At 46.4% G+C, this 24,516-nt stretch overlaps 1 protein-coding gene across 1 annotated transcript in view; it reads left to right on the top strand.

The window, feature by feature from the left end:
- RPH3A (rabphilin 3A) overlaps nucleotides 1–24,516 on the top strand; it is a 1,455,977-nt gene that overhangs the window by 296,959 nt on the left and 1,134,502 nt on the right. The window lies entirely within an intron of this gene.

The raw sequence follows: 24,516 nt of genomic DNA, 5'->3' as shown, positions 1-24,516 counted from the left end.
CACAGGGGGGCATCAGGGTAGCTCAAGAATGCAAGAGACATAAAATAGGGAGAGAAAGGACTGGGAAAGGGTAGAGCACATCATGGGAAAGGAAGAAAGAGAAAATACTGTAAACACATAGTTGAAATGGGGAGGGTAATATTGGGGTGTGAGAGGAAAAGGCATGAAAAGATGAGCATTGGAACGAGAATAAATGGGGAGTGTGAATTTGGTGTGATTGTAGAAAGGAGGAAAGGGTAGGACAAAAAAAAATCTTAATCCTTAATTCTCCTGTATAACATACTACTCTCGGCAATGCCTTACTTGGATAGGAATGTGTCTTTTGGATGAAGCAAAGGAGGGCCGATCCTCCAGTGAAGCCGTGACCGCTTAGGCAGTGTAACTGCCAGCCACAGGCTCCAAGGAGGATCTGACCCCAAGCAGGTAAAAAAACTGAAATAGAGAAAAAACCCAGTATCCGTTGGTCTGGAAGACAGCAGCTGATGGATGCAGGATGGTGAATGAGGTCTTCAGGCGTGGCACGCTGCGAAAAGAAAAAGAAGCGAAGGCTAAAGAGGCACAGAAAGATCCAGGAAGCAAGGACAAGGAGTGTGGAAGGGAGAGCAGGCACATAAGTGTGAACGCAACAAGAGTTGCAATGCACCTTGCCTCAGTGACGGACTTCTCATATACTGCATACGACTTCGGCCATCTTAGAGGATGTCACCAGGGTTTTGTACATAATAATGCAACAGCATCTTGAAGAATTTCAAGACCGCTGATCTGCAGTCTGAAAGGTTGGCCTCCTGTGAGGATACATAGAAACGGGTGACAGCTGCCACCGATCCAGTGTGAGCGGGCAGCCATAAGGCTGACAACTTCAGTTAGCCACACTGGTGCTGTATTGCAGCATGCCCCCCTGACTCAATCAGACAAACAAACGATCTTGGAAAATTGCTCCGCTTCATTTGTTACAAAGTCTCTACCTTTACTGAGATCCTCCTTAACTTTGAACTATTAATGGGATCCTCCATAGCATTCAACTCTAAATAGGATCCTCCTCAAATGTCAACTAATAATGGGATCCTTTTCAACCTTCAACTATTAATAGGATCCTCCTTAACTTCCAGCTATTAACATGATCCTCCTTACCTTTCAACTAATAATGGGATCCTCCTTAACTTCCAACTAATATGTGATCATACTTAACTTCAAATTATTAATATTATCCTCCTTAACTTCCAAGTAATAATGGGATCCTCCTTAACTTCCAACTATTAGAGGACTGTTAGCCTCCAAATTATCCTGGTATGGGCGAGCGAAAATGCTCTGATTTCGCTGCATTGCATCGAGTGTGGTCAGAAGAAGCCCACTCCCACTTTCTCCAGTAGACATTACATGCGTGTGGGCCACCAGTTCATTGCCATCAGCCCTTGTTTATCTAGTATGCACCACTTCAACTACACATCTGGAAAACCAAGGCATCCATGAGAGATGTTTGCTTTGAACAAACTCTTTCTAAAGAAGTCCCACAATACACCATTCACAGTGATGGTCCCTGCAAGCCAACCACAGTCCGCTTCAAGCCCAGAGAAATGGAAGGTGTATTGGGGGGGCAGATGCAAGGAAATGCAATGCGTTTAGGATGATATGCTACAAGACATTAACAGCACAAAGAGGGATGCACACTGTGCGCCCCCACCGCATAATTAATATATCACCTATTTGGTCATGCCCCAGCGTCATGACACTACAACTCTGGTTAGAGGTGCAGTGTGACTATTACATTACATATGTGATCAAGAAGAAACAAGGTGCCACTAAACTGAGCACACTATTGAACTGAAGGCGATCACCCAAAGCACCAAGAGACAAATCAATAAAGAACCCGAGGAAATCCAGAGAAAGAGGCTTGCTCAGAGCAGATCATGAAAGGTGCGGCAATGTACATAATTCATTCACCACAAAGATGCCACAGGTGTACAAGCTTTACTGTACTACGTTCATCGCCTCTCTCAATGGACGGAGAAGATCTAGCACCCTAAACAATCCCCCTTCTAGGTACACTCTTCTAGCTTCCACATGGAGAGGGGTTGAGACAAAGACATCAAAGGCTCCAAATGGCATCAGTGGTGTTGCTCAAGCAAAGCCAATGAAATGGACTACGCTAGTGCTATCACCAACCTAGAATTGAGCAGCCCGCACTTCGCCCACAGTGTGAGTGGTCATTACTAGTACAGCTGCCTTCTCATGCCAATCCTCCTGCTTACGAAGCAGAGCTTTACTTCTTATACTACACACATCTACTTTTATTTTATTTTTTCTAACCTTGTAGACACAACTTCCCTTCATTAGCGACAGCAAGTACATTTGGGCAAATGCCTTTTTAATGTCATGAGTACAAATGTCCATTGAGCTTTGGCATCTCCCCATCTGAATAATAAATGTCAAGTGGAAATCTGCAATCTTTGCCATGTTTCCACTCGGCATGCATTTGGTATGCTATGTTTATTTATACTGCGCACCGCTACCACCCAAGAGCAGTCTCCAGGCACTCGCATGACTCTGCAAGAGAGGAGGGCTGGGTGTGTTAGTGGGGATAGGATGATATCATAGGTTCAGCATCAGGAGGAACTTGCATCTGTGAGCATTGTTTTGCGTGTGGGAGGTGGTTGGGGAAGCCCTGTATGTTGTAACCATATGGCTAGCACTTAGTGCCTCAGATGTATGCTATTGTTTGTTGGTGTGTGTGTCATGTGATGTTAAGGTGGGGTTGGGGTCATGCGTACTGGTGAGTTGTATCAATAAGGGGTCCAGAGTCTCTGATGTCTGTTATGAGTATATTGTGTTGGTGTGCAATTGTGTATTATTGATGGATTTATGGACTATTTTCAGGGGTGTTCCCTCTATTGTTAGTTCCAGAATCTCAGAGATTTGGTAGGTTTTAAACATTAGATTCATTCTCTGTCTGTTTATGTGTAGTGTGGCTAGCCCCTAGTCATGTGTAGTGGCGTTGGTTATGTTGGAGGAGCAGGAAGGGGGAAATGGGTTATTAAGTCAGTCGGTTTGGTGAGGCCTCTGGCGTGGGTCTTTGGTTGCCACTCAATGGTATCTACCAACATTCTTGGTTTTGGTTAGTTGTCCAATCTCGACTTACCCTGCGGGATTGGTGGTTGATGGTTGGTTGTACCTAGTGTGTTCCTGGTTTCTCATCCTGGTTAGTCGTGCCAGATGGGCATGGACCTGTTGTGTGGGCGGCTGCTGAATGGGTGCTCAGCTGGATTTATAATAGATAGAGGAGTTGGTGCTTGACCGGGCAACCTTAGTTGTGTGGGTGGACAAGTTAGGGTGATGATTGGGTTTTAATGATATGATATTTTATTTGTATCACGGTCACACAGAAGTGTTTCAGGGCACGATGAGGCAAGGGAGGGGAACAAGGTAGAACAAAACAATGATCTTTCTAGGCCCAGTGACATTGAGAACGTGCAAGTGCAGGGGATAGGGAAGGGGAAAGTGAAGGGGGGAAGGGAGAAGTGGAAAGTGTTGAGCAAAGGATAAATAACAAGTGGTAGTGCAGTCATCAAGTGGCAAGTGCTAGGTTTAAGGCACAGACAGGGGGTGTCTGATAAGTGAAGAAGAGGGGGACTGTAGGGTTACAGATACATACCCAATTGCAAGGGTTGCCAGGAGGCAGTGCGGGTGCTTGGCAGGGTGGGAAAGTACCTGGGCCCGAAATCAGAGGGTAATCAGGTGCACGGTACCGAAGCAGAGCATATCAGCAGGGGAGAGGAAGAGAGAAGGCAGAAGCAAAGAGGAAGGTCTTGAGGTGCTTGCGGAACCAAAGATGGTTCTCCTCAATTTCAGAGTGGCAGGGAGGCAGTTCCAGAGAGTGGCCCCATCAGAAGACTGAGATCTACCACCAACTCATTGCTTGGAGATGCGACTGACCCTGAGGGAGTTGGAGGTAGAGAAGCAAAGAGCTCGAGTGGGAAGGTATTTCCAAAGGGAGAGATGAAGGTATTTTGGACCCAGGCCCCAGAAAGCCTTGTGGATAATGCAAAGGGTCTTGAATTTAATCCTTGCAGCCACTGGGAGCCAATGAAGAGATTTCAGGGCCGGAGAGATATGATCCCAGGGCTTGAGGCCAAAAACAAGTCTCAAAGTCCTGTTCTGGCTGCTTTACTTGTCTGTTTTCTTTTATTATTTCTATTTTTGCTGGGCTCACTTTGAGGTTGCTCGTTGTCATTCATTTGTAGATGCCTGTGAGGCAGTTATAGAGGGAGATATGGCCCACACTTGTACCATCATGGTCAGAAAAACCTAACATGGAAAAAGTTGCATCTGGAAGGCTAAAAGAAGAAAAAAAGGCTAAGAAATTCTCAGAGAACTAAGAGACCTTGCCCACATTGACAGGGCATCCACCCCTGTATACTAGGGTCAGATTCATGGTGCCTTGGTATCCACAACGACGTAGCATTCGTACTCTCGAGAGGTGACAGATGTGGAACCTGTGGTGTTGATGAGTGAAGGCTATAGGTACCTAAGTCTCTGGTGCTGGTACATTTGAAGTGGCGTTGACCCTTGGGTATGTGTTCTGTATGGAGGGGTGAGTCAAAGATTTCATAAAGTGTTAAGCAAATGGGCTAGCCACTGGCTTGTTGGGGGAGGGAGAGTGATTAATCTAGAAATGTGAGCTATGCTGCAGCTCCCCAAAGTTAATGTGGTGTTGGTATGATGTGATATGATATGATATGTCATTTATAACTCACCTGTACACAAGTGTTTCTAGGTGCAGCAAGACAAGGGAGGGAAGTCAGAGGGAGGACAATACAAACGATCTTACTAGGCCTAGTGACATTCAGATTGTGCAAGTATGACAGCGCAAAGTGCAGGGGGAAGTGCCAGTGAGAAGGACAGGGAGGGGAAGTGCAATCAGGGCAACAATGCTCTGAGTAAGTGCATCGAGGGAAACAAAGCTCGGGGTAAGTGCAAGGAGGCAGGGGAATGTAGTGGTTACAGTTACAGCTGCTAGTGGGCGGTAGCCCAGGGGCACTGCAGGGGAGACTGATCACGGAGGAGCCTGGTACCCATAGGGCTCTGAGGGTAGCCAGGCAGCCTGTCAGTGAAGCAGACAGGTAGGTCAGCAGGGGAAGGAAGAGAGAGAAAGCAGAGGAGAAGAGGAAGGTCTTCAGCTCCTTCTGGTACTTCAGGTGGTCAGGAACAGGTTTGAGAGGGGCAGGGAGGCCATACTAAAGGGAGGCACCTGCAGAAGAGAGAGATCTACCTCTCACTCTCTGCCTAGAGAAGTGTCTGACCCTCAGAGTTGGAGGTAGCTGAGTGAAGGGCTTGAGAAGGAAGGTGTTTTGGAAGAGTTGGATGTAGTGCAAGGCCTGGCCCCAGAAAGCCTTATGGGCAATGCAGAGGGTCTTGAACTTCATCCTTGCAGCTTCCAGGAGCCAGTGGAGAGATGTCAGGACTTGATGGATGTGGTTCCTGGGCTTTAGGCGAAGGACATTACTTACAGTACTGTTCTGGATTAGTTGTAGAGGGTGGAGAGTAGAAGAAGGCAGATTGAGAAAGAGGATGTTGCAGTAGTCCAGCCTAGAGAGAACCAGGGCTCTGGAGATAGTGAGCTTCTGGGGGAAAGTGAGAAAAGGAAGAATGCCTCTGAGGACGTATAGCTGGTAGTGGGCCTTCTTGGCAATGTCTGTGATGTGAGGAAAGGAGAGAGTGGAGTTGAAGATGACAATAAGGTTTTTTGCCTCCCAGGAAGGTGAAGGAAGAGGGATTAAGGAGGGCAACCAGAGTGAGAGACGGAAAGCGGTAGCAGGGGTCCCAATGAGAAGGATCTCTGTCTTACTGGCATTAAGACAGAGAGCATTGGAGGTACACCAATCCTGAATCATGGATAGACAGACAGGAATGAGAGGAAGAGAAGAGGAGGCTGAGGGGAGCCTAAAAGAGAGCTTGGTGTCATCTGCATAACACTGAAAGTTAGAAGAGAAAGTAGAGATCAGTACACATTATAGAGCCAGGGTGAGAGGTTACAGCGCTGGAGAACACCACATGTGGATAGGAATGACCCAAGTTGGACCTGGGAGGGCTGGTTCAAGAGGAAGGAGGTCAACCACTCCAAGGCCTGATCCATGATACCCAGGTTCTCACAGAGTCGATTGATCAGGATGGCGTGATTGACCATGTCAAAGGCAGAGGAAAGGTCAAGGCGGATGAGGACAGAAGGAAGACTGGACTCAAGATTAGAGATCAGATCTTCATGGGTGTTCAGGAGAGCAGTTTCCATGCCTCTGGCTGCTCTGAAAACAGACTGATGGTCATGCAGACAACCAACAGATTCAGTGTGGAGAGTAAGCTGGAAGATGGCCCGCTTTCCAGGAGTTTGCCCTGGAAAGGAGTGATAGAGATCGGTTGATAGTTTATCAGGTAGGATCAGCAGAAGGCTTTTATAGGAGAGCGTGCACAAAGAGTGTTTGAGGAGAGAGGGGAAAGATCCAGTGGCATAAGAGTGATTGCAGAAATTGGCCAAGGCTGGAGTGAGGGTGTCAATGTGGTCCTTGATGGTTCTGGAGGAGTCTGGGAGCACCTGCTTGGATGACACTTTTAGAGATCAGACTTGTCTAGAAACATTGTTCGGTGTAATCAGGGAGAAAGAGGAGAAAGCAGAAGCAGAAGGAGAGACAGCCAGAAGGGGGCAGAGAGAGCTAGGAGAGGAGTAGAAGACCAAGGACAGAATGTCTTGGGTTTTAGTGGTGAAGTGAGAAGCAAGTGCCATACAGAGGGCCTGGAAGGGAACAGGAGAGGTGGAGACTGCAGCAGGATTGGCCAGCTCCTTGGAGATTTTAAAGAGTCTGGCTGTGTTGTAATAGGCCACAGAGACACAGCTTGGATTTGGACTCTCTTCTTGGACAGGACAGAGAAGTCTGTATTGCATTTGGAGCAAGTGGCAGGCCAGTTTGTCAGAGGATGTGCTTGAAGCCCTCCACTTCCTCTCAGCCACCCTGCACTTGCGTTTCAGGGTGGCGAGGTCAGAGTCATACCAAGAGTTGCACTTGGAAGTAGGCTTCATGCAGATTCTCATGACAGGGGCAAGGATGTCCAGAGTGTTGTAGATAGCAAGATGCAGGTTAGAGAGGACTGTGTCAGAGTGTGAGTCAGCTGTAGGAGTGGGAGGGGCAGAGAAAGAAGCACTCCACTGACACACGCTTTATGGGCCGAATGACCGAGAAGGTAGGTGGCAGTGCTGGGGTGGGCTTTGCCCTGAGGGCCAGAAAGTTTCAGGTGAGAGGAAAGCATATCGTGTTCAGTCCAAGAGAGAGGAGTAGTTAAAGGGTTAGAGAAGGATTTCTAAGGAGATGGGACCATCCAAGGTGTGTCCAGCAGAGAGTTTCTGACCAGAGGGTAGAATAGAGAGAGCGAGAGTGTCACAGAGTTTGCGTAAGAGCCCAGAGGAGGGATTAGAAGCATCCAGGTGGATGTTGAGGTCTCTGAGGAGAAGTTGAGAGGTAGAGGCAGGAAGAGAGGAGGAGAGGTCATCCCACTCTGAGAGGAAGAGGGCAACCTAGCCAGGTGGCCTGTAGATGGTGGCCAAAGTTAGAGAGAGGCCAGGAGAGAGAGAGAGAGCCTGCAGATCAGACATTCAAAGAAGGATTAGGCCTGCATAGGAATGACAGAAGCAGGGACCCACTCCGGACCGATCAGAGCTACTCCACCTAATGGTTGGTTGGTTCTGGGCAAGGAGAGGATCTTGTAGCTATCGGGGAGGAGAATGTCAAAACTTGTGACAGAGCTGGCTGTGAACCATTTCTCAGTGAGAGCGAGGACATCCAAGTCAAGTACTTTGAGAAGGTGGCAGATGTCAGAGAAGTGTTTGACAGCAGAGTGAGAGTTCAGAGTAGCGATGTGGAGCAGGTTTCCACATTTGAAAGACTTACGGGGTGGGGTTCAGGCATGAGATGCACCCGGTAGAGGTGGTAGCAGGAAGTGGCAGAGTTGCCATAGAGGAGGAGGAAGGTGCCAGAGAGGCGGCAGAGGGAGGCGGTGGCAGAGGAGTAAGAGAGGTGCTAGTAGGAGTAGCAGGAGAAGGAAGAAAGTTGATAAGACGCAGGAGACGCCTATGGAAAAGGAGATTGGCCTGCGGTCCTTGGACCAAGACGGTGTCATTCAGATAGACATTAATGATGGTCTTGGAAGAGTGGAAGGAGGGCAAGAGGACCTCCCACCGGGTGCCACCATTAATGGGATTGGAAGATATAGGAGAGAGAGCCGAGACCATATGAGGGGTCCTTAGGTCCAGTTAGGGAACAACAAAGAGGATATCGGTGAAAGTCTGTCTGGAGGAAGCACTGGTGTAGGTATCAGCGATAGGGAGGCCTGAGTTGGAGACCGGGATGTCCCTCTTGAACCGCTTCCTTCCAGACTTAGTGATAGGGACAGGATAGGAGATAGAGTAGCAGTTAGAGAAGATGGGAGAAACAAAGGGCACCGTAGGGGGTGCCAGGAGGAAGTAGGGGAAGAGGGAGCGAGATGGAGAAGAAGAGATACCCAGTGCCTCGCAGCACAGAGAGGGGGAAGGGTTACACAGGGGAATACAACAGGAGGAGGACTGGGCAGGTGACACAAAGCAAACAACGGTTCTCCAAGCAGGTTAGGGACCTAGAACGTGGGAGAGACCTAATGGAACCCAATACGCAGTACAGCAGTAATCAAGTGTATGGGGACCTAGAGTGTGGGAGAAAAAACGAATGCAACACAGTACAAGTACAACAACCACAGTGGATGGGAACTAGAGTGTGGGAGAAGCCTAATGGGACACATTACACAGAACAAAAGTAACCAAGTGGATGGGGACCTAGAGCGAGGGGGAAAACCTAATGTGACACAATAAACGTGCAGCAGTAGCCACACATTGGGGGAACCTAGAGAAAAGACAGAAAACACAGTATGCAGTTAACCACTAGTGAAGAGAGCCTACAGGTTGTATAGAGACAGAGGGCCTCATTCCGAGTAGGGCGCAAAGGGGTACCGGGTACCATTAAGGGCATTGGTGCAGGTAATCCCTTTGCACCTTAATATGAGGTCCCTTAGCGGGTCCTGCTATGGGTGCCTGGTTTTACCAGGCGCCCTTAGCTGGAGCCGCAAAGGGACCAGGGAGCAAATAACGGTCCCGCAAATAGCGGTACCGTTATTAGCTCCCTCCCCATTCCCATTGAGCCCTATGGGGGTTCAAATGGGAATGGGGATTGCCTTTTTCAATGGGGACTTACCGGTCCCGCAATGGTCAAACTACTCCGGTAAGTCCCCATTGAACCAGGTCGGAGTCGGTACCGGTATTGGAGGTAGCCATGGTGCTAATAGCACCATGGCTACCTCCAATCTCGGAATGAGGCCCAGAGTGTGTTAAGTCAGAACAGTTAGGTGGAAGTACACCCAAAGGCTGGGAAGTTTAGTAGAGAGCAGAAGGGGTTTCTTCCTCTTCCAGCACCTTTCTTACCTTCCACTTGCTGCTGGTCGATGGCTGCGCTGTGTGCTCTCACACTGCGCCGCTACCCCTTCGCCACCAAACACCTGCGTCGCACAACACTGCAGCCTTATCCTGCAAGGGCTTTGCGGCAGAGGGTCTGATCCTCAGTTCTTAAAGGTTTGGATGCGTGGACGTAGGTGCAACGTATTACATATCGGTGGGCAGCGTCTCCTGCGCACCTGCATCACACAACACTGTGGCCTTGTCCTGCGAGGGCTTTAGGTAAACATGAAGTTGACATGTGCTGGGTGGTCTTTGTGTGTATTATAATGAGTTAGGATATTTGGAGGTGAGTCAGTTGGTTGGGATATGTGAGGGTTCAGGATTATTGAGCTCTCTTGTTATGGAGTGTGAATGGTGAGAATTCCAGTCTATTGTTGAGCCCATGAGTGGGTTTTTTTGTTGTATTGAATGTAGTGATCCATCTTCATTTAATATAATGGCTAGAGACGATGGGGAATTCAGGTCAGACTCTGTAGAAATCCACATGCCCATTCCTGTGGGAGAGACGTGAGTCTCAAAATAGTCCAACACTAGCATTGTGAAATATTTGGTTGAGGACGAGGCGTAATACAGATGCACCTACCCGTAACAGTAAGGCAGTGTCACGTTTAAACTGCAGAGACAAAACAAAATATTCTTTATTGACTTTGTTCTGCTTTATATTTATGTATGGACATATAGCAAACCAAGCTGGACTTTACTTCTCCGAAGGGTTGACAAGTTCAGCAGTACTAAAAAGTAGACGGTACAGTTATCCAAGTGTTCTTCTGGCATCATAAATCATGTGAGGTCTGCTTAGTATCATCAGAGGTCTGGGATTGCCTTCATAATTCATTTTTATGCTCCCCATTCTTCACGTTGCATGATCAGTGTCGTGCTGTCTTCTACTGTGCTTGTTCGCATAATAGTTCCCCATCCAACTGTCCATTTCGGGATTATTGTACAGTGGCCCGGCACAAATAAAATCTGTGTGTGGTCTTTTTAACACAGCGTTGTTCTTATTTTGAATTATTTTAAATTCAATTTAGTTTTGGAATTTTAACATGGTTCTATGTGTTAAAATCACGGCAAAATGGCTGTTGACACAAAGTATTGCGGCAAAAAGGCTGTGCTTTTGCCGCTGCAATCCATGTAAAGGATGCGGGGGACACCCCCGCAACCCCTGGACCCATTTTGAGTTTCACATTTTATTGCAGTTCTGTAAAAGCACCTTATAACGTCTAATGGTATGCAGTGATAAAATCGCGGCAAAAATGTCGCCTGGACAAAAAATTGCAGCAAAAATGCAGTGGTTTGACTCGGTAAAGGGGTACCCCATGATACCATTTAAGGGGAGCTTGGGACACCCCCACAGCCCCCGCTCCCCTTAAATGGTATCATGGGGTACACCTTTACCGAGTCAAACCACTGAATTTTAGCCGCTATTTTGTGTCCAGGCGACACTTTTTCCGCGATTTTATCACTGCATACCATTAGACGTTATAAGGTGCTTTTACAGAACTGCAATGAAATGTGAAACTCAAAAACCCATGCCTTCAAAGTTAAACTGGAAGGATGAATCATTGTGGCCTTTCCCTGTGGTAGTGCATACCTTTTGCCACATCTCCACCCCACCCTCCGAACAACTCCTCTTTTATAGAGCAGACTATCTGGGAAGAACCAGCCATATATGGTCCTCGATCACTCAACAAGCATCCTCTCATACCTCCTATGCGTGCCTTAGTGTTCTCCTCATATCATAGGCATATCCATAGTATACCACAAACGTTTGATGGTGTGCTAGTACCAAGAGTAATGCAGCATTATCAGTGAGTTTGCACGCGGTGCAACCTGGGAATTGTATATTGAACAGCGTTATATATTACCAGAAATATCAGAATTTCTGTATCAATCGAAATACAATTGCGAGGCAATATTGCCCAATAACAGAGAACTGTAAAGAAATAATTTCCGATTGTTGATGCAGATGTTTGCAGCAGTGGTGGTGGTGTGTAGGAGGTGCCCATGCGGCCCAGAGATGATTGGCTAACACATTAGTGTTCATAGTGAGGTTTGTGGGAGACTGGTCAGCAGGGGTCATACGCAGGCGATGCAATTATCACATAAAACTAGTGACTTAATCCCTATGATAGTTTCCAATGAAAGAAAGGTCCCACTTCAAAGCCATTGGCCTCTTCCACAATCACCAGCATGACAGCACCGTGGCAGACCTTTACAAGGTCTTTCAATTTTAACAACCACTTAATTGACTAAGGTACATGCTCTCTGGCAGACAACGTTAACACCGATTAGTGGGTGTAGATCCTAAAATGTAGGGGCACAGCCCCAGGAATGCCCCGGACGCTCACCTGACATTAGAAGGAGCTTTAGTCAAGTACAACAGTGGCTTCAGGAAATTCCTCATCAGCTTGACAGATGGCCAGAGAGCCTTATCGCTAAACGATTGCCTGTTGGCTTCACATTGACCCTACTGACTGACAATATATCTTCTTGCAGATCAGACATCTAGGACCAGCCCAAACATCTGCCTAATGGTGGCAACGTTTGGGATATCAATATTTATTGACACTGTGGCAAGCATCAGGAGGTTGGCTAGACCCGGTGGCATCTTCCTGATACCTGGCTGTTCTGTTCATGAACACAACTAGTTTTGACTTCACAGCAGAATGGCTCAGTCACAGGTTGTTCTTAAACATAGATGTTTATTTGACCTCCCTATACTGTATCCTATCCTCCCATCTCCTTAGCACAGCTGTCTGTAAGTTGGTGAGTAGTGAACTGCAAAAAACCTTAAATATATACATGGTCAGAAGGGAGCTTGAAGGAGGAAGTGTATATTTGAAAAGACTTTTGACTTCCCAGAGATGCTTGCTATTGTCATGCAAATATGTCAGCTGTTCAAAAGACCACCGGTACACTGGGAACGTATTGTTGCTGCACTCGCCCTCCCCTCACAACGCCTGAGGGTCCTGTGGAGAGATTGCCTATTCTGCATATGGAAAGGTGCTCTCTCAGACGGTGACCCCATATTGTTAGTGAAGGAATGTATCACCAGGAATATCCAATCAAGAGCCCCGCAGTGGCCGAAAGTAGTTAATACATCGAGAACAATGGGAGTGGACTGTGTGGGGGGGAAAACAGCAACAAATAAATAAACAAATGAGTATATAATAAAGTTTAATGATTTACAGATGCAGAATATATCCAATAAATATACAGTTGGCCACTCACCATTACATCGCTTCCCTAAGCCCATAGGTTTCTTTTTCTAGCAGACTTTGCTATTCCCTGATTCTAGTAACTTTGCCACCACTTGCTCCCCAATGGTCCTTTATGAGCATGTGGTTTGTGATGAACTGAAACATGTTATTCTGCGAGATTTTGTGCCAGAGTCATCAGAACTTGCATGATGCTCTAAAACGGGCTGAACAAAAATGAATGATGGGACTGCTCATACGTGAGCAGATCCAGTCATGGCGTTTGATGTCCTACACAACTTGGTGGGAATTCCGAGACTAGAAGTTGTCATATGTTTGTTTGTTTATTGACTTATAATGCGCGCCAGACCCAGAGGTAACCGGGCGCAGCAAAGACCAATATGCAAGGCTTACAAAGTTACAGGAATCTCGAAATTACAATGTTACAGACTTTACAAGGATACATCAAATTGACAGTAGTGCATACATTTACAATGGCAGAGGGATGTACAGTATATATACTTGCAAGTGCGAGTATAGGCAGGTGATTGCAGGTAATTAATATACAAGATGCAAGGTTAGCATGCTGTATTCAAGTTCGGCATTAGTTGAAAGACTTCTAAAAATACATATATACATATATACACACTCCCAGTGGGCTAATGTTGTGTCTACAGGTCATTAGAATTGATATGTTTCATGAAATTTCTTCTGAAGTGTAGAAACAGTTGGTCGGCTCTCAAGTTGTGTGCCAATGCATTCCATAGTTTGCCCGCTGTCACTGGGAAGCTAATGCCGCCAATTTTGGCAAGTTTAAATCTGGGTATTAACAGACAGTTTGAATTGACAGTTAAAATGTTTCTCTTTATTTTTTCCATCAGGTAACTGGGTGCTGCATTATTTAGAGCTTTGTGGGTCAAAGTGATCATTTTTAGGTGGATTTTATTAGCAGTCGAGAGCCATTTGTACTGGCGTCTGAGGGAGGAGGTATGTTCTCTTTTATTTATCCCAAGTGCAGCTCTAAAGGCATTATTTTAAAGGATTTGGAGCCTTTGGGTGATGGATTTATTGGCACCGCTGTAGAGTGCATTACAGTAGTCTAGTCATGAGAGTATTAGGGCTCCTGCCAGGATCATACAGCTGTCATTAAATAAGAGGGTTTATGAAGTGGCAACTAGAAATTGACACTACAGAGGGATTATAAAGGAATGAAAGAGTTTTTACTTGGTGAGAGGCAGGATGAGTGTGCCGGAAGTTCTAGCGGTGGTTCGAGAATGTTCCTAGTTTTCGGTTCTGTCAGGTGCTCAGGGACTAATAAAGGTAAGGGTTCTGGAGGGTGGATCAGATTAGGGCACTTAGTACCGTTGGCTGTAAAATGCTGTCTTCCCTGACTTGCTAGTCAACAAATAATGATGCCTCTGTTTGTCATCACTTGAAATTGATGCATGCACCTGGTTTTTCTGTTCAAAAAGTCAACAAGCAAAGGTGCATGTTGTCCAAGAAGTGGTGCAGAAAGCCTAATAGATCCATATTTCCACCCCCATTTGATGCCCTAAAAGATGCCTTGCCAGGGTCAAGAGGGGATGGGATCTCCTTTCAGCCTGGGATGATAGATGAAAGATGTGGTGCAAGAAACCTCAGTGCTTTGCTACTCCTAAGGTATCATATACTCACTTTTTAGGTCATTCATAAGTATTGTGTTAGATAAAAAAGGAATACAGCTGGACAGAAAGTGAATGGCAAGCCAAAATACGGGTGATACCAGAAGCAAGTATACCAATGTTGATTGGTTGTTCAGGGTCTCCTTTCATAAAATAATCCCTGTGACAAGGTGGAAATGTGGAATGAGGTAGCCAATGATTGCTCTTTTGAGCGACTGGCCACCTCCTCCTACCTACTATAAATGAGTCAGCTATTCAACAGCCATCCCATCCCTTAAGCCCCTCACACAGTCCTCAACCAATTAAAGTGGTGATTAGAGGGGATTAGTGCATTAATGAGTAGCACTGCAAGGACTGCAGAGCACACTCATTATGCGCAGCACACCACCCTTCCTTTTGGGACAAGTGCATTAGAGGAGAAGTAATAATGGGGACTTTGTCTTGTGAGCGAGGCAGAGTGAATTATGGGAAAAGAAGGCATGAGTGTGATGGTATCTGTGTATATAGCTTGGGGAAGGTGGAATAGTTTGGTGAGCTAGGACTGGAACATCATAGTAATGTCTGTCAATACGAACTCATCAACAAGCTGTGTGATATGGCATGCTCAAAACAGAGCACATAATCTCACACAATACACTCTGCTGGTTTACTGCAAGATGTGCAGCCCTATTGCACTCTTCTTATCACTACAGCCACCACAATGCAGAATGCTGTTGAGCCTGCCTGAGGCAGTGATACACCACTCCTCGTGAAAGGCATCAAACCTGATGATCAACCTTTGAACCTTCTCAAGGGTTTTTTGAAGGCTAAATGCCTGACCATTAAACTTTTTGCACAACGGGACATGCCTATGTGCTCTAAGACTGCCATGGAATTGATTTGGCACAACATCAAACGTTTGCAACATAGCATAGTCATGAACATGACAAATGCACATTTCTGACTACAAACCTCTACTGACTCTTGTTTGGAAAGGGGTTTCCAGATGTACAAGCTGCCAACATCAGCGTTTGTTTTGCCTGTCAGTCAGTTTTGGAGCACATTCACTTCTGTTTCACCCCAAATATCTCCATATAATCCAGGTAGCTGGCTGACACTGGGGGGGGGGAGGTAAACTGGTGTTCATGTTGTTGGCTTCCTGCCTGAAAGATTGCCTCCCTGCTCCTCAGTCCTGTGAGGTGACCTTGCTGGGCTCGAGCACTGTACAAACAGCAATGCTGGCCAAGGCTTTATGGCATCAGTCAAAGCCTAAAAACACACCATAACCTAACAGAAGGATCCCAGACTGTCACTGCATACAAAAGGACCGCTATCTGACCCCTCCCTCGTTGTCTACCCTGATTGCTGCACATCCACCTCTGACTTTCAGACGTCTAAGTCTAATGAACTCAGCATGCGTATTTATTTATTTGTTTATTTATATATTTATTTCCATTTATAAAGCGCGCACTGCCCTCAGGCATCGTGGCACTGTTACAGAATATTCACTTAGGTACAGATTACATAAATACAACTCTCAGGGAGTGATACAGATGTTATAAACAATAAAAACAGTATTAGTGTTCCATGGTTACAGGGGAACGGCACTGAAAGTACAGTCTACTTGAATCATTTGGTTTTCAGTGCTTTTAAGAAAGCTATGAGAGAGGTTTCTTTTCTGAGTTTGAGTGGTAATGAGTTCCAGGATTTTGGTGCTAGCACTTCAAAGCTGGAACCCCCCACTTTGGCCTGTTAAAGGCAGGGATTGTGAGTTGGTGTGAGTATTGGTCAAGTTTAGGTCTGTTAGATTGTTCTTGATATATTCTTTCTGCTAGGTAGGAGGGTGCCAACTGAGATATACATCTGTGTGTGATGGTGAGGGCCTTGAAAAGTGTTCATTCTTTGATCGGGAGCCAATGGGCGTCATCTTGTCTGGCCTGAGAGATATGCTCTCTCCTAGGGATACTAAGAGCAGCTCTGAGAGCATTATTTTGTGTGATTTGTAATTTGTTGAGGTTTTTGGAAGAGGTACCTAAGAGGAAGATATTGCAGTAATCCAATTTTGCCCCTATGGTGGCTCTAGCAATATTTAGACGGATGAGTGGTAGGGTTTTACAGCATTCATGATTTTAGTTGCGAGTGCTGCCGATGATGAGATGTAACTGACTTGTCTATCCATAGACAGAGTGGAGTCCAGCTATACTCCCAGGGTTTTTACGGCAGCAGAAACTGTGATTACAGTGTTCTCTATGCTGAAATTGCTGTATTTACTGTCGAGTTTGTTCAGGGTCTCCTTGGGACCTACCAATAGGATTTCCGTTTTGTCCCCGTTGAGACAAATGCCATTGGCCACCATCCATGCCTGGATGGGTGCATATGTCTTCTGTAGGGTTTTGAGGTCCTGCTCATAATCACCAGATAGCGGGAGAAGAACTTGGGTATCATCGGTATAGTTGGTGAAGGTTATGCCAAATTCTTCTAGGTCATTGAATAAGGGTAGGGTGAAAAGATTATAAAGGGTAGGGGATGTGTATGAGCCTTGTGGCACTAGAAAGCAGATGGGGGATGGAGTGGCTGATGCCTGGTCTGAGAAGACCCTCATGGCTCGGCCCTCCAGAAAGGATGTTATCCAAGTGGTGGCTTCACGGGAGAAGTGAGCAGAGTCTGTGAGGTGTTTACCTATGATCTTGTGGTCAGCCAAGTCAAAGGCGGCCGACAGGTCGAGGAGCAGAAGAAGTGCAGACTTGCCCTTGTCCATGTTTTCTAGTAGCCTTATCTAGAATTTTCAGCAAGAATGGCACAGTGGTACTAGGCCTGTAGTTGTTTGGGGAGTCTGGGTCAAGTGTGGGCTTTTTTAGCAAAGGCCGAACCCAGGCTTCCTTGAGGGAGGAGGCTACAGTGCCAGAGGCGAACGACACATTAAAAAAGGCTGTGACGAATGGAGCTAGTGCTACTGCACAGTCCTTGATTAAGCTTGCTGGGCAGATGTCACCCTTACACAGCAACGGTTTGATATGCTTCATAATTAGTAAGACCTCAAGTATGGTTAATTCCTTGAAGGCAAAGGGTATTGGGGTCTTTGAGTTAGGAGGGTCAAATGGACCAGGCTCAGAACCAGTGCATATTGGGCATGCGACCTTAGACCGGTTGTGGAGATTGGCCTTAATTTTCTCCTGGAGTAAGTTAATTTTATCTAACATAGCATGTTGGATGTCATTACACCATTTCTCATCCTTCACGGTCTGTTGTGTAGAAGTAGGTGGGACCACCAATTCATTAAAGATGGCAAACAATTCCTTGGACTGGGATTTTGCTTTGTCGATCCTGAGGTTGTAAGCAACGGCTTTCCCTGCGGCGAAGGCCTTTTTATATTGCTTGGCAACTGTGAGGTATGTGTCTCGAATGGAGACAGAGAGGCAAGTTTGCCATTTGTTCAAAACTTGCCTTTTAAGTGCTCTTAATTCGAGTAGATCCTGGCTGAACCAAGAGCTGGTATGTTTAATACGTTTAGCTCTTTTTTCTCTAATGGGGCGGTAGCATCTACTGAGGCTTTAAGAATGGCATTGTATAGCTCGACCAATTCTGTGGGGTTGTTAGAAAGTGGTAGTGCTAGTGCTGATACTTCTAGGAGAGGGAGAATTCAGTCTTTGGTAAGCAGTTTATTTGATCTAGCCATGGCGGCAGACACAGGAGGACTTTGTTTAACTACAATTCTGGATGGTATGTGGAAGTGTAAAAGATTCTGGTCTTTCCACGGTCATGGGGTGTTGAAGCTAATGTCCACATCACAATTGTGATCAACTAACCAGTCCAATATGCGTCCTTTGATGTGGGTCAGGTTGTCCACTTTTTGGATAAAGCCCAGGTCAAGGAGAGCCTTAGCAAAGGCTTTGCCTTTTTTATCTTTTGCGTGTTTGAATTCCAGATTGAAATCTCCTAGGAGAATGGCTCTGGTGTTGGTTTTAGGATTACTGTCTAGGAGGTGTAAGAGCTTAGCTTGGAAATCAAGAAGGGGGCCTGGAGGACGGTAGACCAAATATAGTGTGATGGTGTCGTTAGGAGGGAAGGATATTTTTACAGAAAGAGCCTCAAAGTTATCAGCAGTAGGGGACTTAATTTGTCTGGCCTTGAGAGTTTCTTTGACAATGAGGGCGACCCCAACTCCCTTGTAAGCAATTCTATCCTGGCGGAGGATTGTGTAGCCTAGTGGTAAGGACTGTCAAATGGCAGGTCCAAAGGCTTCGTGTAGCCAGGTTTCTGTGATAGGTAGTGCGTCAAGATCCTGGTCAGTGATGAGGTCATGGATTTCTGTGGTGTGGGCATGCATGGACCTTGCATTAATGAGTGCAAATTGGATTTGAGTGGTAGTGTTGTTACTTGTTTTCGGTTTGGTTGTGAGAATGGGACGTTTGGTAGTTGGGTCTAGGGTTCTAGGCCTAAAGGTAGTTGCGGGAGAGGGCACAAGAAGAGGTTGTATTACTGGGCGCTTGTTGAGAGTGGAAGATAGGTGGACAGAGCGGGTTCCTAGTCTTTGGTTCCTGAGCTGTAGGGGTAATGGTAGCATATGAGCCTGTGCTCCTGGTGTTGGCTTAGGTGAGGAGGTGGCTGGGGTTGGTGCCAAGGTGGCCTTCGTGGGTGGTTGAGTTAGGTGCACCTATAATGAGTGCAGGGAGGTAAGATGTAGGTGGAATCCGATGTGAGCAGGGCGGTAAAAGTGACATGGTGGGGCAGTCTGGGGCCATGTCCTGGTCTGGTGATGTAGGGTCGGTTGTTGCTAATGAGTTTAGGTTTATAGTTTTATGTGAGATTTCCCTCACTAACATCGTACAATAGTGAGTAGGGAGGCTAGACACTTGTCAGATATAAGCGGGTTGGGTTGCATCAGGATGAGAAGGTTAGGGCACAGTAGCAGGTATAGCAATTACAGTGTATGGGATGGTTTGACCTACTGGCAGGAATAGACAGTTGCTGAATGGGAAGATTAGGCACTAGCAAATTAGGCACACTGGTAATAAACGCAAATACAGTGGATGCGCCAGTTGGGCATGGAAAGCTCAGCGTCTATTTTCTCACTAGATGGCTATGTACTGCCGTGCTGTGATAGTCTACTCCAAAGTAAGGCACCACCATGCCTAACCATGAGCTAATTAAATAGCATGGCATGACTTGAACAAACTCTTAGTAACCTTTTTTTTTACATCAAAGTGTCAGTCTTCTTCAATGGTACCGTACTAGTTTGACCACTCCATTCCCTTACTGTCTTTTACCAACACAACAATGACGTTTATATACAGTCTATTCTTGACTAAGCCATTTGTTGCTCTTGCTTAGAAGTCACAGAATTAGCGTTCTGGGGTGTGACTTGGAGTACAAAATGTAGAGACATCTGAGCAAATACGCTGCCAAACTGCTGCGATAGCCTGCACGCACTCTCAATCCAGTCATGCATCCAACAGTGTGTCCCCAGCAGTCCCCACCACCCTCTGGAGGAGCAGGAGCTCCAGATCGAGTCCCTGCAGGAGCAGTGGACACTCGGAGCCAGCCACCTCATTTACCATGACCATCAGAGGCATATGGTAAGCGCCGCTGTCTCCGCGCTTCGCTCCTTGTAAAAAGCGCCATGGCAGCCTGTGCACTGAATTAATTGCAACACTGCACGGAATTGCCCAACCTTTCCATGAGGAGCACCAGAAAGCTCCAGGCAGCCCAAGCCACCATTAAGGTACACGAGGTACCTGGTAATTTCAAGATGGCCGCCCGATCGATTCCCGAAGCCCTTCTACCCAACTGAGCCTTCTGCAGCCTTTTGCAGTCATCTGATTGGCCACCGGCCCCTTCTCTTCCCCCACTGGCTGCCGGCAGGCAAAGCCTGCCCACTCACTCTAAGGCCCACGGGAAGTAAGGCCAACACCTGTTTGTGCCTGTTTGCTGCCGATTCTGCCTCTGCCAGCCCCCCTGGCCCACACAGGAGAGCACCAGATCTTGAACACAGACACACATTCTCCCTATACCATGGAAATACCTCCTCCGACCAATGCTAAGTATGCCTGAATTGTACATTAAAATTCTGCGTTAGTAATGCCAACCTTAAAGTGGAACGTAGATGTGCTTTTAGTCGCATTCTGCAACTGCATACTTTTAAAGCTACATTTAGTTGGGCTTTGATTCACATTTTGCAACTGCCTCTTCAGATTAACTGTTAAAGTGGAATTTAGTTACATAGGCCCCATTGCCATATCCTAACTGTAGTGCGCTATTGACACTTGAACCGGCATAAAGCTGGTGTTATGTGAACTGAGATGAGATAAAATTACAACTAGTCACGTCTGACGCTCCTAGCCTGCCGCACCAATTACTAGCGCACCTTGTATCTAAACTGGTCTGCTAGGTGTAGCCAGCCTGCTTGGACTAAGTCTGCTAGCATGTACTCTCTAAAACTAAACAAACTAAATATCGCTGCATTAGATAGGACAGCTAAGCTACCTCTCTACGCCACCTCCCTCATCATACTAGCGGCACTATCAATCCCCTACCTCATCATGTCCATCTCTCAACAAACCATAGGACCTATAGCAAACCAGTATTAAGAAGATACTACTACATATAGGCCTTGTAGTACCGCAGACAGAAACCTCAAACTTCGTGCACGCCTAGCGAAATTGTACGAACTACCAGCAAAGCAAACTGAACAACTAAACCTCCTTAAAAAGAACACACAGCCGATATTAACTGCAGAATACTCTAGGAAAGTTCATATCCCTAAAAGTCCTGCACAAAAATGCTCCAAACCTACCATTATAGCAAGTAGCACGCTCACCAATCATCATCTCAACGGCGCGCTCATAAATGCTAGGTCCCTAGTCGCCCATGCAACAGAAATTTCAGATATTATTCTTGCAGACCAACTAGACTTCCTGGCCATATTAGAATCATGGCTGCACGATGCAGCGGGTCCCGCCCTCTCATTAGCAGTTACCGACAATTACACCATCATACGAGCAGATAGACACACCTCCCGAGGTGGAGGTCTAGCCATTATAGCCAAGATCAGTCTTGACATGAGAATTTCTACACACCCTATCACGAAATCTTGTGAATGCCTCTTGGTCAAATTCGCCACCACTAGCTCCCAAACACTAAACATCGTCCTGGTCTACAGACCTCCAGGTCCTATTGGAACCTTTGCTGAGGACCTCTCCACCACCCTGTCCAACAATTTGAAAAGCACCTCCCAAATAATAGTGCTAGGTGATTTTAACCTAGGCTACCGACACTAAGGACACCCAGTCTATAGCTACTGCTCTGATCCTAAAAGAATTAGGTTTCGCCCAAAAAGTGAACCTTCCCACTCATAACAAAGGTCGCATCCTTGACTGGATAGCTGAACACAATTGTGGAGTAACCATCACAGACTCTATCCCCCAGATCTGGACAGACCACTATCTTCTACTATTTACAGTTGCTACAAACTCAGTCACAGCCAAGTCCACACCTGCCCCCCTTATACCCACGAGGAACAAAAAGCTGATGACCACGGAAAAACTGTTGCCCATCATACTTCCACAACTAAATGCGCTACCAGCCAACACTGATCCTAATGTGTTAGTTGATCACTTCAATGAAACTATGAACACAGCCCTTGACCACATAGCACCACTCAAATTACGTACTAGCAAACCAAAAAAACATCTCAACTCATGGTTCACCCCTCATCTAAAAAATCTCAGGTTAACTATAAGAAAACAAGAATCCATATGGAGACTCACTCCGACAGCAGAAAACAAACTGAACCTTGCAAAGGTATCCTCCCAATACAAAAAAGATATCCTACTAGCCAAACAGGAAACATACAATACCAGAATATCCCAATCCAAATCAAGTGTCAGAGAACTGTTCAGTATCTTGAAAGAGCTGGAAACCCCTATCATTCCCCAAGAAAACTGCACCAAGGACAAAAAATGGTGCTCAGACATACAGTTTGCCCTTACCAACAAAGTAGTCAACCTTCAAACTAAAATCGCCCTTAAAAAAACATCTCTCACACCACATGACGCTCTCACCTCAGCACCTTTACCTAAACCTAAACAAATAAGACGCTTCTGCTTCTCCAAGGTATCTACCATTGAAGTCGAAAAAGTTATCCTGGGACTCAAACCGTCCAACTGTAAAGGCGATCAATGCCCTGCCCAACTAATTAAAGATGCTGCGAGAGAATTATCGCCATTCATAACCAAACTCCTCAACTCATCCTTCACCACCGGCACTGTACCAAATAACCTGAAAGAGTCGTGGGTCCTGCCACTCCTAAAGAAGCAAACCCTCGACCCGGCCATTCCCACCAATTTTAGGCCTATCACGACCGTGCCCTTTCTCCTAAAAAGTTTAGACAAAGTGGCATACATGCAAATACAAAACTTCCTTGAATCCAACCACCTGCTCGGAACCCGCCAAACTGGATTCCGCCCACAGCATGGTACAGAGACTGCCCTTATCGATCTCAAGGCTCAAATAGATCAATGTAGGGACAATGGCCAAGCAGCCTTACTCCTCCTGCTAGACCTTTCAGCAGCTTTTGATTTAGTCGACCATACAGTCTTATGTAGCCACCTAGGCTCGGCTGCTCACTTCTCCAAAGAGGCCATAATATGGATCAAATCCTTCTTGAGTAACCGCACCATGAGTCTTCTCTCCATCAGCCTCAGCTGACCCGATCCCCATAACGTGCGGCGTGCCCCAGGGATCCTGTGTTTCACCAACCCTCTATAACATATTCACAAAGCCACTCTTCGACGAAATGGATCATTTGGGTATCGCCTACACCAACTACGCAGACGATACCCAGATCCTCCTCCCGCTCTCAGGCGATTACGTCGTGGACCTGGCCTTAGTGAATAAAATCTACAGCATCGTTCAGGCATGGATGGCCACTCATGGCCTATGCCTGAACGACGACAAAACCGAGCTCATAATCCTAGGCACCCTGACACACATAACTAAACTTAACCCCGACTATGCAAGCTTCATCATAGACGGTAATAATATCAAGGTGGCAAAGGAAGTCAAGACCATAGGTTTCTACCTTGACGCCACTTTAAACTTTGTCAAGCAAGTCAATTCCCTAGCCTCAACGACGGCATACACTTGCAAAGTCATTAGAGCCAGCAAACAATTCCTCTCCACCGACAGCTGCATCACACTTGCCAGAGCCCTCATACAGTCCAAACTGGACTATTGTAATGGTCTCTACATTGGGGCTAACAAACAGACCATCCACAATATCCAGGTCCTCCAGAATAATGCCCTGAGAGCTGCTCTCAAAATAAACAGAAAAGAGCATATCTCCTCTATAAGAAGAGAATATAAATGGCTATCCACTCAGGACAAAATCCAACTCAAAATTGCCTCCTTTACTCACAAGTGTCTTAATAACATGGCACCACCCTACCTCATGGACAGGCTACACTTGAGAACTTCATCTAGACCTACAAGAATGGCCAATGCGAACTGCCTTCATGTCCCTCGCTTTAAACGTACCACTATTGGAGGACATAGCTTCGCAGTCAAAGCAGCTCAGCTGTGGAACTCATTACCACATGACATAAGAGAACCCCAGCCCTTCCAGAAATTTAGGCAGAATTTGACCAAGTGGCTGAGAGCCAATGACAGCTAATCACTCTGACCTACTGGACCCGACTGTCCCCACTGGCGATCCACCTGCATGCCCCCAGTACCATTACCTCGGTCGATATTTACACCAATGTATATTACTGTATTTATTCCACTGTATATTTCCTTTATATTCTTAAGTATACCCTCACCTGTATCACCTGCTTGCTGGACCTAGTTCCTGCCTTGTACATATTTTGCTTATTGTATACTGTATTATGACAATGCATATGTACCTGTACATATTCTTTTTTCTATTGCATACTGTACTGTCGGGGGGGAAATTCTGCCGGGGTCGGCCGGGCCGTCCGCAGACCTCCAGGCAGGGAGGCCCCAACTCCTCCCGTATATCCCAGATGAGATAGAGTATGAGACACACACAAGAAGCAAGGTGACTCTGCTGTTTATTAGACAAAACGGCAGGGATGGGTCAAGGAGCGTACGCGTCCGTCCTGACACACACAATCGTGGGGCTCGCAGGCCCTTTTTA

This window comes from Ambystoma mexicanum, chromosome 10 (assembly GCF_040938575.1).
Source record: "Ambystoma mexicanum isolate Mex_15411 chromosome 10, UKY_AmexF1_1, whole genome shotgun sequence".
Taxonomy (NCBI): domain Eukaryota; kingdom Metazoa; phylum Chordata; class Amphibia; order Caudata; family Ambystomatidae; genus Ambystoma; species Ambystoma mexicanum.
This window is presented reverse-complemented; position numbering and strand designations above follow the sequence as displayed.